Raw genomic sequence first — 18,799 nt, 5'->3', positions numbered from 1 at the left:
AAGAGGCGGGCGGACAAACAAAAACACACAAATTCTGACAAACTCCAAGCATTGATTATGCAAAAATGAGCTGCCATCAGATGTGGCCCAGAAGTTAATTGACAGCATGTCAGGGCGGATTGCAGAGGTCTTGAAAAACAAGGGTCAACACTGCAAATATTGACTGCATCAACTTCATGTAATTGTCAATAAAAGTCTTAGACACTTATGAAATGCTTGTAATTATACTTTAGTATTCCATAGTAACATCTGACAAAAATATCTAAAGACACTGAAGCAGCAAACTTTGTGGAAATTAATATTTGTGTCATTCTCAAAACTTTTGGCCACGACTGTACTTCTCAGATAGATTTCAGTGTGTCAAATCGGAGGGCCTGTTGTCCGGACCTCTGGCAGTCTCTATGGGGGTGCCACAGGGTTCAATTCTCGGGCCAACTCTTTTCTTTGTATATATAAATGATGTCACTCTTGCTGCTGGTGATTCTCTGATCCACCTCTATGCAGACAACACCATTCTTTATACTTCTGGCCCCTCTTTGGACACTGTGTTAACAAACCTCCAAATGAGCTTCAATGCCATACAACACTCCTTCCGTGGCCCCCAACTGCTCTTAAATGCTAGTAAAACTAAATGCATGCTCTTCAACCGATTGCTGCCCGCACCCGCCAGCCCGACTAGCATCACTACTCTGGACGGTTCTGACTTAAGAGTATGTGGACAACTACAAATACCTAGGTGTCTGGTTAGACTGTAAACTATCCTTACAGACTCACATTAAGCATCTCCAATCCAAAATTAAATCTAAAATCGGCTTCCTATTTCGCAAAACAACGCCTCCTTCACTCATGCTGCCAAACATACCCTCGTAAAACGAACTATCTTCCCGATCCTTGACTTTGGCGATGTCATTTACAAAATGCGACCTGTATGCTATCATTGTCTGGCCCTCGCTACATATTCGTCGTCAAACCCACTGGCTCCAGGTCATCTATAAGTCTTTGCTAGGTGAAGCCCTGCCTTATCTCAGCTCACTGGTCACCATAGCAACACCCACCCGTAGCACACGCTCCAGCAGGTATATCTCACTGGTCATCCCCAAAGCCAACACCTAATTTGGCCGCCTTTCCTAACAGTTATCTGCTGCCAATGACTGTTACTAATTGCAAAAATCACTGAAGCTGGAAACTTAAATCTCTCTCACTAACTTTAAGCATCAGCTGTCAGAGCAGTTTACCGATCACTGCACCTCTACACAGCCCATCTGTAATTAGCCCACCCAACTACCTCATCCCCATATTGTTTTTTTTGCTCTTTTGCACACCAGTATCTCTTCTTGCACATCATCTGCACATCTACCACTCCAGTGTTAATGCTAAATTGTAATTATTTCGCCACTATGGCCTATTTATTGCCTTACCTCCCTAATCTTACTACATTTGCACAAACTGTATATAGATTTTTCTATTGTGTTATTTACTGTACGTTTGTTTATCCCATGTGTGGCTCGCTCTGACTCCTTCTCCGGTGATAGTTTTAGCAGAGAGGAAGAAGCAAATCGAGAGGGCTCACTCTCGCCAAAGTCTGTCCAGAAAACACTTTTTATGGGCATGTTAAGCAGAACTAAGCTTCTAGACTGTCTTCCAGCCTTTGGGACAACGACTCCCATTGTTAGGGCGGAGACATGAGCATCTCATCATTATACAGATCTCTGATTTTAGCCTCTTGCGAAATGGAAAGGAAAGTTGGCGATAGCACAGTGCTCTGTTCGGCTGCTCTAATGCAAATGGATGTCTTGCCAAAAGTATACAATTACTCCTGTCTAAATAAAATCATTCAAAATACTTCACCAGAGAGCACGAATTAGCCACAGAGGATCATTAGCTTCTTTAAAAAATAGCGGCGGATTGTTTCAAATCCCAAGTGCATAGATAAGCCTATGCCTATTATGAGAAACACGCATTTAAGCGGCCTAGCTGATTGATTTTCTGCTGTCAGCAAAAACATCTCAAATATGTGTCTTGAGTATAATAGAAAATGTTGCAACAAGAAGAAGGGGAAGGGTGTGGAGAAGATATAGCGCTTCTCACTCCAGCATACATGCACTCAGCTCTCCCGGAATGCGCTCAGCTGTCTCCCGCCAATTAGGGCGCATTCATTGTGTGAATGGTTTGCCATTTGTATATGTTGTATCAATTACCCATTACATTACATGTCACCTGTAGGCCTCGTAAATGTACCATTGGTCTACAATTCACGTTATCGGAGTGGAAACTTTGTTTGCAGAGTTCACAACCTGCTACACTTATGAGAAACAAGTCTTGGTTTATTTCATAACCATAATTTATGAGTTTTGTCAATTTTTTAAAACTGTATTTTGTTTGGAGTGCTGCATGTGAGCAATGAGCATGTGTCTGGTTTCTCTCACAAAGCTCGCGCCTGAGCACCCACAGAAGTAGGCCTCCCTGGCCTGCTGCGTGCATATGTAGGAAAGTTCCCATTTGGGATTTCTGATTGTCTTAACTCACCATGCCCACCACTAATCATTCTTTTTTTTCACCTCACACTGGAAGTCATTACATTTATTTTTTTTTTTTACATCTTTGTGAATAATTGTTATTCACAGTATTTGAAACATATTTTCAACATACTCTCCCGGCCTCGATAACCGCCAAGCCTCGGTGTGAAAAAGAAACATACAGTATCAGGATCTGATGATCCCCTATATCCAGAGGAAACGTCACAAAAAACAGCTGTCTGTCCCAAGTTTACAGGTGCAAGAAATTCTAGGCAGACATGCGGAGTAGAGAGATTCATGTTCATTTGAAATAAATCTTATTTTCATCAGGATATATGAAGGCTTTAGGCCTATGTATTTTACTTAGTTGATGATGGAAGTTACAGGTCTACTGCTGCATTGGTCTATAGGCTATCTCTGAGTTCCATGCGCTCATTTCTTTAGCCGCCAATGGATCACAGTGTAGTCTATCAAAGTGTCCATATGGCAGAGGCTGGTGCTAACGCCATAGTTACATTTTAACATTTATATTTTTATATGTCTAATTCAGATTTTTATGATTAACCATGTGACAATGAATTTGAGAAACGAAAATGTTATTATTGAAATGAAACTGTTTCACGAAAACGCGCATATAAAATAATCATAACTGGTAGAAATGGTAGGCTAAATTGTAAGCTTCCCCAAAATTGAAACTCATGAGCTGTCTCTGGTCTTTTCTTTACCATAACACCCCAAAAAATTGTGAACCGGCAAGCGCGTGAACCACAGGAGGAGGTCTCTTGATAAAACGTACCCCCCTATGCAAATCAAAGGCCCGTCCAACTGATTAATTCGGCCGCTCGCCCTGAATGTGATCAAATTTTTTTTTTTTTATCTTGACGCCGTGATTTGAAATATAATGATGAATTCATGTTTTAAACAATGTATTAATTACATAATAGTTGCCCTTATACAAGATAAACAAATAGTTGAGCTAGAAAGCCTGCTTCAAAACCGTTCAACAGCTGAATCCCAACATTTACTAATAACAACAGAACTCTTAACTCTAAGACTAAGACTAGACCGAGATCAAATAAGCACCAGAGAAAAGGATCCCTTCTCTCCTCATGGGACAATGCACCAGCCATATATCTATCAACGCTTCCACCAAATAACATGACTTTTATTCACAAGCAGTTCCGTTCCGCTGACTCTCAGATCCGCACAACACAAATCAAACTCAACATCCAGACATACTGTAGAACCTGGGCACATTCCATTTGAGGTGTAACTTTAGGCAGATCGTTTAATGTGTCCTTGATTTATTTACTTATCAAGAGCGAACCCTCCCATTTGGTTTCAGCAAAGGAAGCGGAGATCTTTAAAATACATAATCAGCACGTAAATCATGCCCCCATTTATGTCTCTGTGGTAAATCTGTTATAGCGTCAGTGAGAGACGATTCGCATACAGGCCTACAGTGTTAGTACATGTTGGTACTGTGATTTGTTGGTACTGTGAAGTGTCATCAAATGTCATATAGGCCTACCTGTCGTTCAACAGTTATCGTATGCACACACACACACACACACACACACACACACACACACACACACACACACACACACACACACACGCACACACACACACACACACACACACACACACACACACACACACACACACACCAGGGTTGGGGTCAATTTTAAATTAAGTCAGTCAGTTCAGAAAGTACATTTTTAGTTTTTTTTCAATTAAATTCAAATCACTTCCTCAATTGACTGCCTTCAATTCGAATTGACTCCAACCCTGACACACACACAGCTGCATTCACACAAGAACAAAACACACACTGTAAAACATTTTTTTTAAAGTATTAGCCTACCCTGTAAGTAGTCTTATAAGCATGAGTGATGTTTTGTTTGTTTGCTCTCCCTCCTATTAATGTTCGACCAGTGGAGGGAGCTGATCGGTAACTACAGGAAATGGAGAGCAGAGCACGCCGCCCATCCACATCGATGGGGCGGTAGTGGAGCGGGTCGAGAGCTTCAAGTTCCTCTGTGTCCACATCACTCAATAATTAACATGGTCCACAGACACCCACACAGTTGTGAAGAGGGCACGTCAGCGCCTCTTCCACCTCATGAGGCTGAAAATATGTGTCATTGGCCCTCAGATCCTCAACAAGTTCTACAGCTACATCATTGAGAGTATCTTGACTGGCTGCATCACCGCTGAGTAAGGCTTAGTTTGGCATCCAACCGCAAGGAGCTACAGAGGGCAGTGCATATGGCCCAGTACATCACTGGGGCCGAGCTCCCTACCATCCAATACATCTATGCCAGACGGTGTCAGAGGAAGGACATAAGAATTGTCAAAGACTCCAGCCACCCAAGTCACAGACGGTTCTCTTTGTACAGATGCACCAAGTCTGGAACCAACAGGACCCTGAACAGCTTCTACCCCCAAGCCATCAGACTACCAAATAGCTACCTGGACTATCTGCATTGACACTCTTTGCACTAACTCTTTGGACTCATCACATACGCTGCTGCTACTGTTTATTATCTATCCTGTCGCCTAGTCAATTGACCACTACCTACAGTATATGTACATACACTATATATACAAAAGTATGTGGACACCCCTTCAAGTTAGTGGATTCGGCTATTTCAGCCACACCCGTTGCTGACAGGTGTATTTTTTAATTTTTTTTTTACCTTTATTTAACTAGGCAAGTCAGTTAAGAACACATTCTTATTTTCAATGACGGCCTAGGAACAGTGGGTTAACTGCCTGTTCATTACATTTACATTTAAGTCATTTAGCAGACGCTCTTATCCAGAGCGACTTACAAATTGGTGCTTTCACCTTATGACATCCAGTGGAACAGCCACTTTACAATAGTGCATCTAGGTCTTTTAAGGGGGGAGGGGAGAAGGATTACTTTATCCTATCCTAGGTATTCCTTAAAGAGGTGGGGTTTCAGGTGTCTCCGGAAGGTGGTGATTGACTCCGCTGTCCTGGCGTCGTGAGGGAGTTTGTTCCACCATTGGGGGGCCAGAGCAGCGAACAGTTTTGACTGGGCTGAGCGGGAACTGTACTTCCTCAGTGGTAGGGAGGCGAGCAGGCCAGAGGTGGATGAACGCAGTGCCCTTGTTTGGGTGTAGGGCCTGATCAGAGCCTGGAGGTACTGAGGTGCCGTTCCCCTCACAGCTCCGTGAGGCAAGCACCATGGTCTTGTAGCGGATGCGAGCTTCAACTGGAAGCCAGTGGAGAGAGCGGAGGAGCGGGGTGACGTGAGAGAACTTGGGAAGGTTGAACACCAGACGGGCTGCGGCGTTCTGGATGAGTTGTAGGGGTTTAATGGCACAGGCAGGGAGCCCAGCCAACAGCGAGTTGCAGTAATCCAGACGGGGAGATGACAAGTGCCTGGATTAGGACCTGCGCCGCTTCCTGTGTGAGGCAGGGTCGTACTCTGCGGATGTTGTAGAGTATGAACCTACAGGAACGGGCCACCGCCTTGATGTTATTTGAGAACGACAGGGTGTTGTCCAGGATCACGCCAAGGTTCTTAGCGCTCTGGGACGAGGACACAATGGAGTTGTCAACCGTGATGGCGAGATCATGGAACGGGCAGTCCTTCCCCGGGAGGAAGAGCAGCTCCGTCTTGCCGAGGTTCAGCTTGAGGTGATGATCCGTCATCCACACTGATATGTCTGCCAGACATGCAGAGATGCGATTCGCCACCTGGTCGTCAGAAGGGGAAAGGAGAAGATTAATTGTGTGTCGTCTGCATAGCAATGATAGGAGAGACCATGTGAGGTTATGACAGAGCCAAGTGACTTGGTGTATAGCGAGAATAGGAGAGGGCCTAGAACAGAGCCCTGGGGACACCAGTGGTGAGCACGTGGTGAGGAGACGGATTCTCGCCACGCCACCTGGTAGGAGCGACCTGTCAGGTAGGACGCAATCAAGCGTGGGCCGCGCCGGAGATGCCCAACTCGGAGAGGGTGGAGAGGAGGATCTGATGGTTCACAGTATCGAAGGCAGCCGATAGGTCTAGAAGGATGAGAGCAGAGGAGAGAGAGTTAGCTTTAGCAGTGCGGAGCGCCTCCGTGATACAGAGAAGAGCAGTCTCAGTTGAATGACTAGTCTTGAAACCTGACTGATTTGGATCAAGAAGGTCATTCTGAGAGAGATAGCGGGAGAGCTGGCCAAGGACGGCACGTTCAAGAGTTTTGGAGAGAAAAGAAAGAAGGGATACTGGTCTGTAGTTGTTGACATCGGAGGGATCGAGTGTAGGTTTTTTTCAGAAGGGGTGCAACTCTCGCTCTCTTGAAGACGGGAGGGACGTAGCCAGCGGTCAGGGATGAGTTGATGAGCGAGGTGAGGTAAGGGAGAAGGTCACCGGAGATGGTCTGAGAAGAGAGGAGGGGATAGGGTCAAGCGGGCAGGTTGTTGGGCGGCCGGCCGTCACAAGACGCGAGATGTCATCTGGAGAGAGAGGGGAGAAAGAGGTCAGAGCACAGGGTAGGGCAGTGTGAGCAGAACCAGCGGTGTCGTTTGACTTAGCAACGAGGATCGGATGTCGTCGACCTTCTTTTCAAAATGGTTGACGAAGTCATCTGCAGAGAGGGAGGAGGGGGGAGGGGAGGAGGATTCAAGAGGGAGGAGAAGGTGGCAAAGAGCTTCCTAGGGTTAGAGGCAGATGCTTGGAATTTAGAGTGGTAGAAAGTGGCTTTAGCAGCAGAGACAGAGGAGGAAAATGTAGAGAGGAGGGAGTGAAAGGATGCCAGGTCCGCAGGAGGCGAGTTTTCCTCCATTTCCGCTCGGCTGCCCGGAGCCCTGTTCTGTGAGCTCGCAATGAGTCGTCGAGCCACGGAGCGGGAGGAGGACCGAGCCGGCCTGGAGGATAGGGGACATAGAGAGTCAAAGGATGCAGAAAGGGAGGAGAGGAGGGTTGAGGAGGCAGAATCAGGAGATAGGTTGGAGAAGGTTTGAGCAGAGGGAAGAGATGATAGGATGGAAGAGGAGAGAGTAGCGGGGGAGAGAGAGCGAAGGTTGGGACGGCGCGATACCATCCAGTAGGGGCAGTGTGGGAAGTGTTGGATGAGAGCGAGGGGAAAAGGATACAAGGTAGTGGTCGGAGACTTGGAGGGGAGTTGCAATGAGGTTAGTGGAGGAACAGCATCTAGTAAAGATGAGGTCGGCGTATTGCCTGCCTTGTGAGTAGGGGGAAGGTGAGAGGGTGAGGTCAAAAGAGGAGAGGAGTGGAAAGAAGGAGGCAGAGAGGAATGAGTCAAAGGTAGACGTGGGGAGGTTAAAGTCGCCCAGAACTGTGAGAGGTGAGCCGTCCTCAGGAAAGGAGCTTATCAAGGCATCAAGCTCATTGATGAACTCTCCGAGGAACCTGGATGGCGATAAATGATAAGGATGTTAAGCTTGAAAGGGCTGGTAACTGTGACAGCATGGAATTCAAAGGAGGCGATAGACAGATGGGTAAGGGGAGAAAGAGAGAATGACCACTTGGGAGAGATGAGGATCCCGGTGCCACCACCCCGCTGACCAGAAGCTCTCGGGGTGTGCGAGAGCACGTGGGCGGACGAAGAGAGAGCAGTAGGAGTAGCGGTGTTGTCTGTGGTGATCCATGTTTCCGTCAGAGCCAAGAAGTCGAGGGACTGGAGGGAGGCATAGGCTGAGATGAACTCTGCCTTGTTGGCCGCAGATCGGCAGTTCCAGAGGCTACCGGAGACCTGGAACTCCACGTGGGTCGTGCGCGCTGGGACCACCAGATTAGGGTGGCTGCGGCCATGCGGTGTGGAGCGTTTGTATGGTCTGTGCAGAGAGGAGAGAACAGGGATAGACAGACACATAGTTGACAGGCTAGAGAAGAGGCTACGCTAATGCAGAGGAGATTGGAATGACAAGTGGACTACACGTCTCGAATGTTCAGAAAGTTAAGCTTACATAGCAAGAATCTAATTGACTAAAATGATTAAAATGATAGAGTACTGCTGGGGTAGGCTAGCTGCGTTGTTGACACTACCTAATCAAGTCGTACCGTTGAGTGTGAAGTTTCTACAATGCTGCTTTTGGGAGCTAGCTGGCTAGCTAGCAGTGTTGGTTACGTTACGTTGCGTTAGGAGAATGACAATAGCTGGCTAGCTAACCTAGAAAATCGCTCTAGACTACACAATTATCTTTGAAACAAAGACGCTATGTAGCTAGCTATGTAGCTAGCTACGATCAAACAAATCACACCGTTGGGACTGTAATGAAATGAAATGAAAAAGTGATACTACCTGTGGAGCGACGCGGAATGCGACCGAATGCGAAAGTTCTATTCAGTAGACGTTGGCTGGCTATTGGCTAGCTAGGAGTGTCTCCTACGTTAAGGGCGACAAAATAGCTGGCTAGCTAACCTCGGTGAATTAAGATAATCACTCTAAGACTACACACTCTAAACTACACAATTATCTTGGATACGAAGACAGCAAAGACAACTATGTAACTATCTAATACTACACTAATCAAGTCGTTCAGTTGAGTGTGATAGTTACTACAGTGCTACGGTAGCCGGTGAACGTATGCTAGCTGGCTAGCTGCTAGGCAGATAGGAGGGCGACGAAATACGATAATAACGCAATTATCACTCTAAGACTCCACACTCTAAGCTACACAATTATCTTGGATACGAAGACAGCAAAGACAACTGTGTAGCTAGCTATGTAGCTAGCTAACACTACACTAATCAAGTCGTTCAGTTGAGTGTGATAGTTACTACAGTGCTACGGTAGACGGTGAACGTGTTGGACAGATAGGAAACGACGAAATACGATAATTACGCAATTATCTTTGATACAACGACGACTATGTAGCTAGCTAAGAAGAAATTGCTAAGATTAGACAAATCAGACCGTTGTACTATAATGAAATGTAATGAAAAAGTTATACAACCTGCAGACCGAAGCGCGGATGCGACCAGATCGCTCCAACCCGTTCAGGAGCAGAACGACAGATTTGTACCTTGTATAACATCTAGCATACAGCCATGCAATCTCCATAGACAAACATTGGCAGTAGAACGTTTGGTGGAGGAGGAATAATGGTCTGTAGCTGTTCATTTCATGTTTCGGGCTAGTTCCAGGGAAGGGAAATCTTAACAGTACATCATGCAATGACATTCTAGATAATTCTATGCTTCCAACTTTGTGGCAACAGTTTTGGGAAGGCCCTTTCCTGTTTCAGCATGACAATGCCCCACTGCACAAAGCGAGGTCCATACAGAAATGGTTTGTCGAGATTGATGTGGAAGAACTTTACTGGCCTGCACAGAGCCCTGACCTCAACCCCATCGAACAATTTTGGATTGAATTGGAACACCGACTGCGAGCCAGGCCTAATCGCCCAGCATCAGCGCCTAACCTCACTAATGCTCTTGTTTTTTTTATTGTTTAAAAAAAGTCAGTTAAGAACAGATTCCGGTTTACAATGACGTCCTACCCCGGCCAAACCCGAACGACGCTGGGCCAATTGTGCGCCGCCCTATTGGACTCCTAATCACGGCCGGTTGTGATTCAGCCTGGAATTGAACTCTGTAGTGACTTCTCTAGCACTGAGATGCAGTGCTTTAGACCGCTGCACCACTCAGGAGCAAGTGGCAAGTCCTTGCTGCAAAGTTCCAATATCTAGTGAAAAGCCTTCCCAGAAGAATGGATGCTGCTATAGCAGCAAAGGGGGGACTAACTCCATATTAATGCCCATGACTTGTTTGATGAGCAGGTGTCCACATACCTTTGGTCATGTAGTGTATCAACCTCAATTACCTCGTACTCTTGCACCCCGTAGCCAAGTTATCGTTACACATTGTGGATTTATTCCTCGTGGTACAATTGTTTCTATATTTTCTCTGCATTGTTGGGAAGGGCCCATAAGTAAGCATTTCACTGTTGTTTACGAAATACATGACAAATAATATTTGATTTGATTTGATCCACAAAATAATGAGTCATCAACGTTTTTTTAATCAATAGTAAAATACACAATTTAAAATGAAATTGACATGCTAATGTGGCTGCAATGAACAATAGCCTTCACTCAAGTTCTGATGTTGCCGACAAACTGGAGAAGATGGACACAGAAATGTGGATTGGCCTATATTTTTGAAATAAAAGTATTGTTTGCACTTCAAAGACGACAGCAATATTACTTAACTGGAAAAATAAGGGATAAGTGAAAGTGCGTTGTCTGTCTACCTCAATTCAACGTATTCCTAATATCGAGGTGCGCAGCCTATTGGGACCGTCCCAGCCGGTACTGAACACGCCTCCCGCAACCTCTGATAGGATCGGCGTTGCAAATCATCCCAATAACCCGTCAACTAATGCAGCCTATTCCATTTCAAAGACGTTCAAAGAGTCACATCCGTAGCTAATACACCGACCTAACGCGAAAAGCTAACAAACGGAGGAGTGTATGTTTGTTTTTGGACTATTCTAAAGCTTGGACCCGAGGCGAAGTTTGAAGGCTGCAGGTAGAATTCCTGGTGAGTAAAGTGTTTCGTTTATTTAGTAACCACAAATACACATGGGATCAATGAGCGACAATACGAGTGGTTATGCCGTGGCATATAATGCGAACGGAGCCCCCCCATCAAGAAGGCTATGGATACATTTACATGATTCATTATTTGAGAAAGAAAATGCATACTACAACAGGAATAGAAAAACCGAGTGCAATATGATACTATATGTAGTGCGTACTGTTTTTGTGTTGAGTTTCTGTAGTAATGCGCTTCTTGTTGACCCACTTTGACCCCCATCCTCCTGTGTCAGGAGTCAGGACTTTAACATGATAACCAGAATAGAGAGAAAAAATATGATCCAATGACTATATGAATAATACTTCCTATATGGGTGGAGAAAATGTAGCCTGTCATTTGAGTAAAATGAGACGTTCAAATTGATTATACTGTGAAATATATTTGAAAATCTGTTTTTGTGTTTGATATTAACAAATGATACTCCCTGAACAAAAGAGGACTGTTTGATCCTCCACAAGATAATTATTAGGCTACAGATTACTAGTTACTGTTATTATTACACAATAATGACCTAATTTATACGTTTTGTAGGTGTTATATTCCTAAATCAAGAGGTTGGTTTATTCAAGGAGTAGAAACTATGAGCTCCATTTGGAACAGAACACACCCCTGTTAGATTGTACTAAATACATACCACCCTCTGTGTGCTGTGCTATGCCATGCATGCAGCTTCAATTTCACACGTTTGGTCAGTATTACAGGGTCCTGATCCACTGTTCAATATTGCAATGGATGTTAATGTAGACTAACATGAGCATGGAGGCTCCCATACCCTTGTCTTGTCCATGTACAGTGTATTCCCTAACCCCAGACAGATGCATCCACGGAGGCCAGAGGTTGTACGTAACACCCTCAGTGGTGGAGGGAAGGGGGCTTTGTTCACAGGGGGGGGTTGCTGCTGTTGCTATGTGGATTTTAGTGCATCTGTTTGGGAGTGGTCTCTCTCGTCGCTCCATATTCTGCAGTCAGAGGTTACTCTCCCCTGGTCACCCCTGCTCCCTCCTCCTCCTTCCTCCTTCCTCCTGCTAGGCTGCTCCCCTCTGAGTGCTCAAACTCTGGTGGTAGTCCTGTCAGGTTGGCTCAGATCACTTTGCTGTTTATCCCTGTACCCATTTATACCATGTATGAGTGCCACTAAAATCTGGTGGTCAGAGAAAAATGTCTGTTGATGACAAGAGGGTCCCTCCTCAGCCTGATCACTAGAAATATACTTTGATTTCGGAGGGTTGAAAAGGTCCTGAGAACGTCCTGCTCAGCACTCACAAAAAAAAAAGGAAAACGATTGACCAACACTGGGTACGAGCTCGTGATGCTCAGAGCCGAAGTGCGCTGCTCAGACCACTGTGCCACTGCAGCTCACAATGATCTAGCAAGCCGTGAGTGTACTTGATGGTAATAGCGAGTTGTTTTTTTACAATACTTTTTTAAAGCCCTTCCCCAAATCATAGTCCTAACCTTAACCACTTGGAATTCATGTCTAAACTGTTAACCTTTTGAGTTGCTTCTGTTTTAACCCTGTCAACACCTGGAATTAACCCTGTAAAAAAAGCTTAATTAATGTGTCAAAAATAGACGTTTATCCAACATACGCAGATTTTAGAAGGGAAACTATGAGATGTTGTTGTCCTCCTATAGTAGCATAGACCACTTTATCACCGGGTATGATATTTTCCCTGAGGTTTCATCTGTGTCAACGGTTAGATAAGGACACTGATACATGGGGAAAAAAACACTTCTAGACAATCTGTGCAACTAGTTGAAATCCCCAGCACATCATCACCGACGACAACCTTACTTATGAACTGATATGTGATCAGAATAGTGGAGTGTATGAACTGATATGTGATCAGAATAGAGGAGTAAATGAGCTGATATGTGATCAGAATAGAGGAGTATATGAACTGATATGTGATCAGAATAGAGGATAAGTGTGTTTAATTCAGTGTGAAGAACCATCTGTAGTCTGGCTCATATTTATAACCGTGTGGCTTGTGAGTTGGGGCTCTGCATGCTTTTGTTTGGGAGGCCATCAGCAAAACTACAGAGGATGACTAATTTGTTTTTGAGATGAAAGGTCCTCCAGTAAACAGAGGGTTCGTCCCAAAGAGCACCCTATTCCCTTCATAGTGCCCTAATGTTGTATTTGTATTTATTATGGATCCCCATTAGTTCCTGCCAAGGCAGCAGGTACTCTTCCTGGGGTCCAGCAAAATTAAGGCAGTTATACAATTTGAAAAATATGACAATACATTTCACAACAAGATTTCACAACACACTAAGAAGTGTGTGCACTCACTCTATTCCTCTATCCACCCTATTCCTCTATCTGCACTATTCTTCTATCTACATTATCTTCTATCTACATTATTCCTCTGTCCATACTATTCCTCTATCTACACTATTCCTCTGTCCACACTATTCCTCCTCATTAGCTTGGACACAGTCTTATGTGGTGTTCTGATGGAAAGTGCTCCCGGTCACCCATCACCAGTCAACGTGGCGCTGTGGCTGGGCAGAGACAGATGTGGGGGGGGGGGGGGGGGGTGTAGATGGCGGTGTGATGGACCAGGAATGGGGGACGGTGAGATGAGACACCCCCGGGTGTAATTTGAGACGTGGTTAATAACAACAAGGATGTGGAGGCAAGATGCAGGCTGTCTGGTCCTTATCCCCGGTGGCTCCTGGCAGGGGGATGGGGGATGGGGGCTGTTACCTGGCTGGAAGATGCAGGTATGGTGCTGGTGGAGGATGGTAATGGACTGCTGTAGGAACCCTCACTCAGTCATGTCCTGGGACAGACAGGTATGGTGCTGGTGGAGGATGGTAATGGACTGCTGTAGGAACCCTCACTCAGTCATGTCCTGGGACAGACAGGTAGGGTGCTGGTGGAGGATGGTAATGGACTGCTGTAGGAACCCTCACTTAGTCATGTCCTGGGACAGACAGGTATGGTGCTGGTGGAGGATGGTAATGGACTGCTGTAGGAACCCTCACTCAGTCATGTCCTGGGACAGACAGGTATGGTGCTGGTGGAGGATGGTAATGGACTGCTGTAGGAACCCTCACTCAGTCATGTCCTGGGACAGACAGGTATGGTGCTGGTGGAGGATGGTAATGGACTGCTGTAGGAACCCTCACTCAGTCATGTCCTGGGACAGACAGGTATGGTGCTGGTGGAGGATGGTAATGGACTGCTGTAGGAACCCTCACTCAGTCATGTCCTGGGACAGACAGGTATGGTGCTGGTGGAGGATGGTAATGGACTGCTGTAGGAAACCTCACTCAGTCATGTCCTGGGACAGACAGGTATGGTGCTGAGCCTCCCTACCAGGTTGATGGATGGCTTGTGTAACGTGCCTGATGGTCTTTGGTCCGTCCCTTTTTGCTTTCAAACACATGATAAACTAGGCCTGTTAAAGTATACTCTAAGTGCTTTCAACTCTGTGTTGGTCTTGCTAGAATGCTGTGTTGACTGTTTTCTCAGTGATAAATTGGTTCTGCCTGCCGTTTACAGTATCTGAGTTAGCTGCAGTAATTTAGCCCCAGGAACGAGATGCTGTTGGAGAAAAAAACACGAGAATGGTGATAGTGCGCTCTCTCTCGCTCGCACGCACGGACACAGGGAGTCATGGTGGAATATGCCACCCTGTTTCCTGGTGTAGACCTGGATGGCAGACCAGAGCATGTCTGGTAGTTAATCAGCAGACAGATAAAGAAACTGCAGTTCCCCATTTTTACTAACAGACATCGGGCCTTTAGTATAGCCTTTGACAGACATATAGTCTATAGTATTGAATATGGCGTTTACTTCTAAAGGGAATGCTCCTTTTGAAATGTTTTACACATCCTTTCATAAAGTTAATGTCCAACTTTTATATAAGGGTCAAGCTCCATCTTTTCCTGTTGCAGGCTTCTCTCTCTCTCTCTCTCTCTTCTCTCCCTCGCCCTCTCTCTCTCTCGCTCTCTCTGCTCCCTTCTCTCTTTTACTCTCTTTCGCTCTTTCTTTTTCACTCTCTCTTTCGCTCTCTCTCTTTCACTCTCTCTCTCTCTCCTTCTTGGTCTCTCCTCTATCTGCGCTCTCCTTCTCTCTCAGCTCTCTCCTTCTCTCTCAGCTCTCTCCTTCTCTCTCAGCTTTCTCCTTCTCTCTCAGCTCTCTCCAGCTCTATCTGCGCTCTCCTTCTCTCTCAGCTCTCTCCTTCTCTCTCAGCTCTCTCCTTCTCTCTCAGCGCTCTCCTTCTCTCTCAGCTCTCTCCTTCTCTCTCAGCTCTCTCCTTCTCTCTCAGCTCTCTCCTTCTCTCTCAGCTCTCTCCTTCTCTCTCAGCTCACTCCTCTCTCAGCTCTCTCCTTCTCCCTCTGCCTCTCTCTCTCTCTCTCGCTCCCTCTGCTCTCTCTCTCGCTCCCTCTGCTCTCTCCTTCTCCCTCTGCTCTCTCCTTCTCCCTCTCTCTCTCTTTCTCTCTCTCTCTCGATAAATGTAATTAAAGAAAATACGATTATAAAAATAAATAATAGCTAATAAATAAACAACAACATGATGATGGTTCCACTATGTATTACTGTCATTTATATACAATGTAAATATAAATAAACAACAACATGATGATGGTTACACTAGTAAGTTAAATACAATGTAAATACTTCAGGGAATTACTGGTCATGGGATGCCCCTCAGGCTATGGCAATGATATATATACAAGGCCTCCTGAGTGGCTCAGCGGTCTAAGGCACTGCATCTCAGTGCAAGAGGCATCACTACAATCCCTGGTTCAAATCCAGGCTCTATCACATCTGGCTGTGATTGGGAGTCCTATAGGGCGGCATACATTTTGTAATATTTGCTGATCCTCCCTCACCCAGAATAATTCCCAGCTATATGTCATTAGTAAATGGACAGGAGTTGGGAATTGATTTAGATATTTCTTGAAAAAATATGATCATATTGAGGAGTATTTATCACAGTAGAGGGAAAGTGCACCATCTGTTTCTACCTCCCATGTCGTGCAGTGACCACATAGACCCTCCTCTTTGGGTAGCCATGTCTTTCTGTCTCCCTTTTTCCACACAGACACACACACACACACACACACACACACACACACACACACACACACACACACACACACACACACACATTTGGTTAGGATAGGTCTCTCTCCTCTCTCTGCTCTCTCTTTCTCTCTTTCAATTAATTTCAAGGGTCGTTATTGGCATGGGAAACATGTTTACATTGCCAAAGCGAGTTAAATAGATAAACAAATATGAAATAAACTATAAAAAGTGATCAGTAAATATTACACTTACACAAGTTCCAAAAGAATAAAGACATTTCAAATGTCACATTATGTCTCTATACAGTGTATACATACATTTGTAACGATGTACAAATTGTTAAAGTACAAAAGTGAAAATAAATAAACATAAATATGGGTTGTATTTACAATGGTGTTTGTTCTTCACTGGTTGCCCTTTTCTTGTGGCAACAGGTCACAAATCTTCCTGCTGTGATGACACACTGTGGTATTTCAACCAAAAGGTATGGGAGTTTGTCAAATTTGGATTTGTTTTTGAATTCTTTGTGGGTCTGTGTAATTTGAGGGAATTGTATGTCTCTAGTATGGTCATACATTTATTTGGCAGGAGGTTAGGAAGTGCAGCTCAGTTTCCACCTCATTTTATGGCAGTGAGCACATAGCCTGTCTTCTCTTGAGAGCCATGTCTGCCTACGGCGGCCTTTCTCAATGGCAAGGCTCTGCTCACTAAGTCTGTACATAGTCAAAGCTTTCCTTAAGTTTGGGGCAGTCACAGTGGTCAGGTATTCTGCAACTGTGTACTCTTTGTTTGGAGCCACATAGCATTCTAGTTTGCTCAGTTTTTTTGTTAATTCTTTCCAATGTGTCAAGTAATTATCTTTTAGTTTTCTCATGATTTGGTTGGGTGTAATTGTGTTGCTCTCCTGGGGCTCTGTGGGGTATGTTTGTGTTCTCTCTTTCTCTCTCTGGACTGAAAAACAGTATAAAGAAATACTCCACAAGGAAACTCAGGAACTTCTCAGCTGCCCTCACACAGTCCTCTCAAATCAAAGGTGCACACTTGTCATCGCCATGATGTTCAATTGGGTCACAGCTCAAAGCGGAGGTAAGTGGTGGTCGAGATCTGAGTTCCGAGCTATGATAGTAATGTTTAAACCAATTCAAACCTGTATTAACCCTTCACCCAGCCCCGTGGGCAGAGAGAGAGAGAGAGGCTTTCTGTCTCCATTACCTCAGAGGCTGGGCGTGTAATGTAGGGTACTCCCTACTCTCCAGTCGGAGTGTCACTGAGGAGAGGCTGTCAACAGGATCAGAGATGAGATGGCCTGCCACATAGCTAGGTGTAGGTTTTCCCCCAGGGCATCTGTAATACTCAGAACATTCACAAATTAGTCCAATCAGGTTTAAGATGGCTCTTTTGATTATTCTCAATCAAATTATGCATACGGTTACTGTATTTTTGAGGACAGTACTTTAATTGTAATCTGTAGCCTACGCGTGTTAAACAACGATTACTGTAGATTATGTGGTTCCCTTTAGCTGTTGTATGTTCCTGTAGTCTGACATACTGATAATGCTGCTCTCTGGGAATTATTCAGAAAAGTTTGTGGAAGTTTAACCGCATGGATGACTTTTACTACCAGATGTTTCTGTTCGGTCACTGCTCCGACACTCCGTACTGCAGGGTAGAAACCCTTCTAACCTCTAGTGGAATCATAAGGGCATGGGTCAATCAATCAATCAATCAAATTTATTTATATAGCCCTTCGTACATCAGCTGATATCTCAAAGTGCTGTACAGAAACCCAGCCTAAAACCCCAAACAGCAAACAATGCAGGTGTAAAAGCACGGTGGCTAGGAAAAACTCCCTAGAAAGGCCAAAACCTAGGAAGAAACCTAGAGAGGAACCAGGCTATGTGGGGTGGCCAGTCCTCTTCTGGCTGTGCCGGGTAGAGATTATAACAGAACATGACCAAGATGTTCAAATGTTCATAAATGACCAGCATGGTCGAATAATAATAAGGCAGAACAGTTGAAACTGGAGCAGCAGCACAGTCAGGTGGACTGGGGACAGCAAGGAGTCATCATGTCAGGTAGTCCTGGGGCACGGTCCTAGGGCTCAGGTCCTCCGAGAGAGAGAAAGAAAGAGAGAATTAGAGAGAGCATGTGGGGTGGCCAGTCCTCTTCTGGCTGTGCCGGGTGGAGATTATAACAGAACGTGGCCAAGATGTTCAAATGTTCATAAATGACCAGCATGGTTGAATAATAGTAAGGCAGAACAGTTGAAACTGGAGCAGCAGCATGGCCAGGTGGACTGGGGACAGCAAGGAGTCATCATGTCAGGTAGTCCTGGGACATGGTCCTAGGGCCCAGGCCAGTTGAAACTGGAGCAGCAGCATGGCCAGGTGGACTGGGGACAGCAAGGAGTCATCATGTCAGGTAGTCCTGGGGCATGGTCCTAGGGCTCAGGTCCTCCGAGAGAGAGAAAGAAAGAGAGAAGGAGAGAATTAGAGAACGCACACTTAGATTCACACAGGACACCGAATAGGACAGGAGAAGTACTCCAGATATAACAAACTGACCCTAGCCCCCCGACACATAAACTACTGCAGCATAAATACTGGAGGCTGAGACAGGAGGGGTCAGGAGACACTGTGGCCCCATCCG

At 45.3% G+C, this 18,799-nt stretch overlaps 1 protein-coding gene across 1 annotated transcript in view; it reads left to right on the top strand.

The window, feature by feature from the left end:
- Positions 1-10,881: 10,881 nt before the first annotated feature.
- LOC115120958 (ly6/PLAUR domain-containing protein 6-like) overlaps positions 10,882-18,799 on the top strand; it is a 45,124-nt gene continuing 37,206 nt past the window's right edge. The window contains exon 1 of the mRNA XM_029649943.2: positions 10,882-11,046. The gene's annotated coding sequence lies outside the window, so the exon portion shown is untranslated. The remainder of the gene's footprint in view (positions 11,047-18,799) is intronic.

Source organism: Oncorhynchus nerka, linkage group LG1 (genome assembly GCF_034236695.1).
Source record: "Oncorhynchus nerka isolate Pitt River linkage group LG1, Oner_Uvic_2.0, whole genome shotgun sequence".
NCBI lineage: Eukaryota > Metazoa > Chordata > Actinopteri > Salmoniformes > Salmonidae > Oncorhynchus > Oncorhynchus nerka.
The sequence above is the reverse complement of the archived record's forward strand: the minus strand, read 5'-3'. Positions and strand labels throughout refer to the sequence as shown.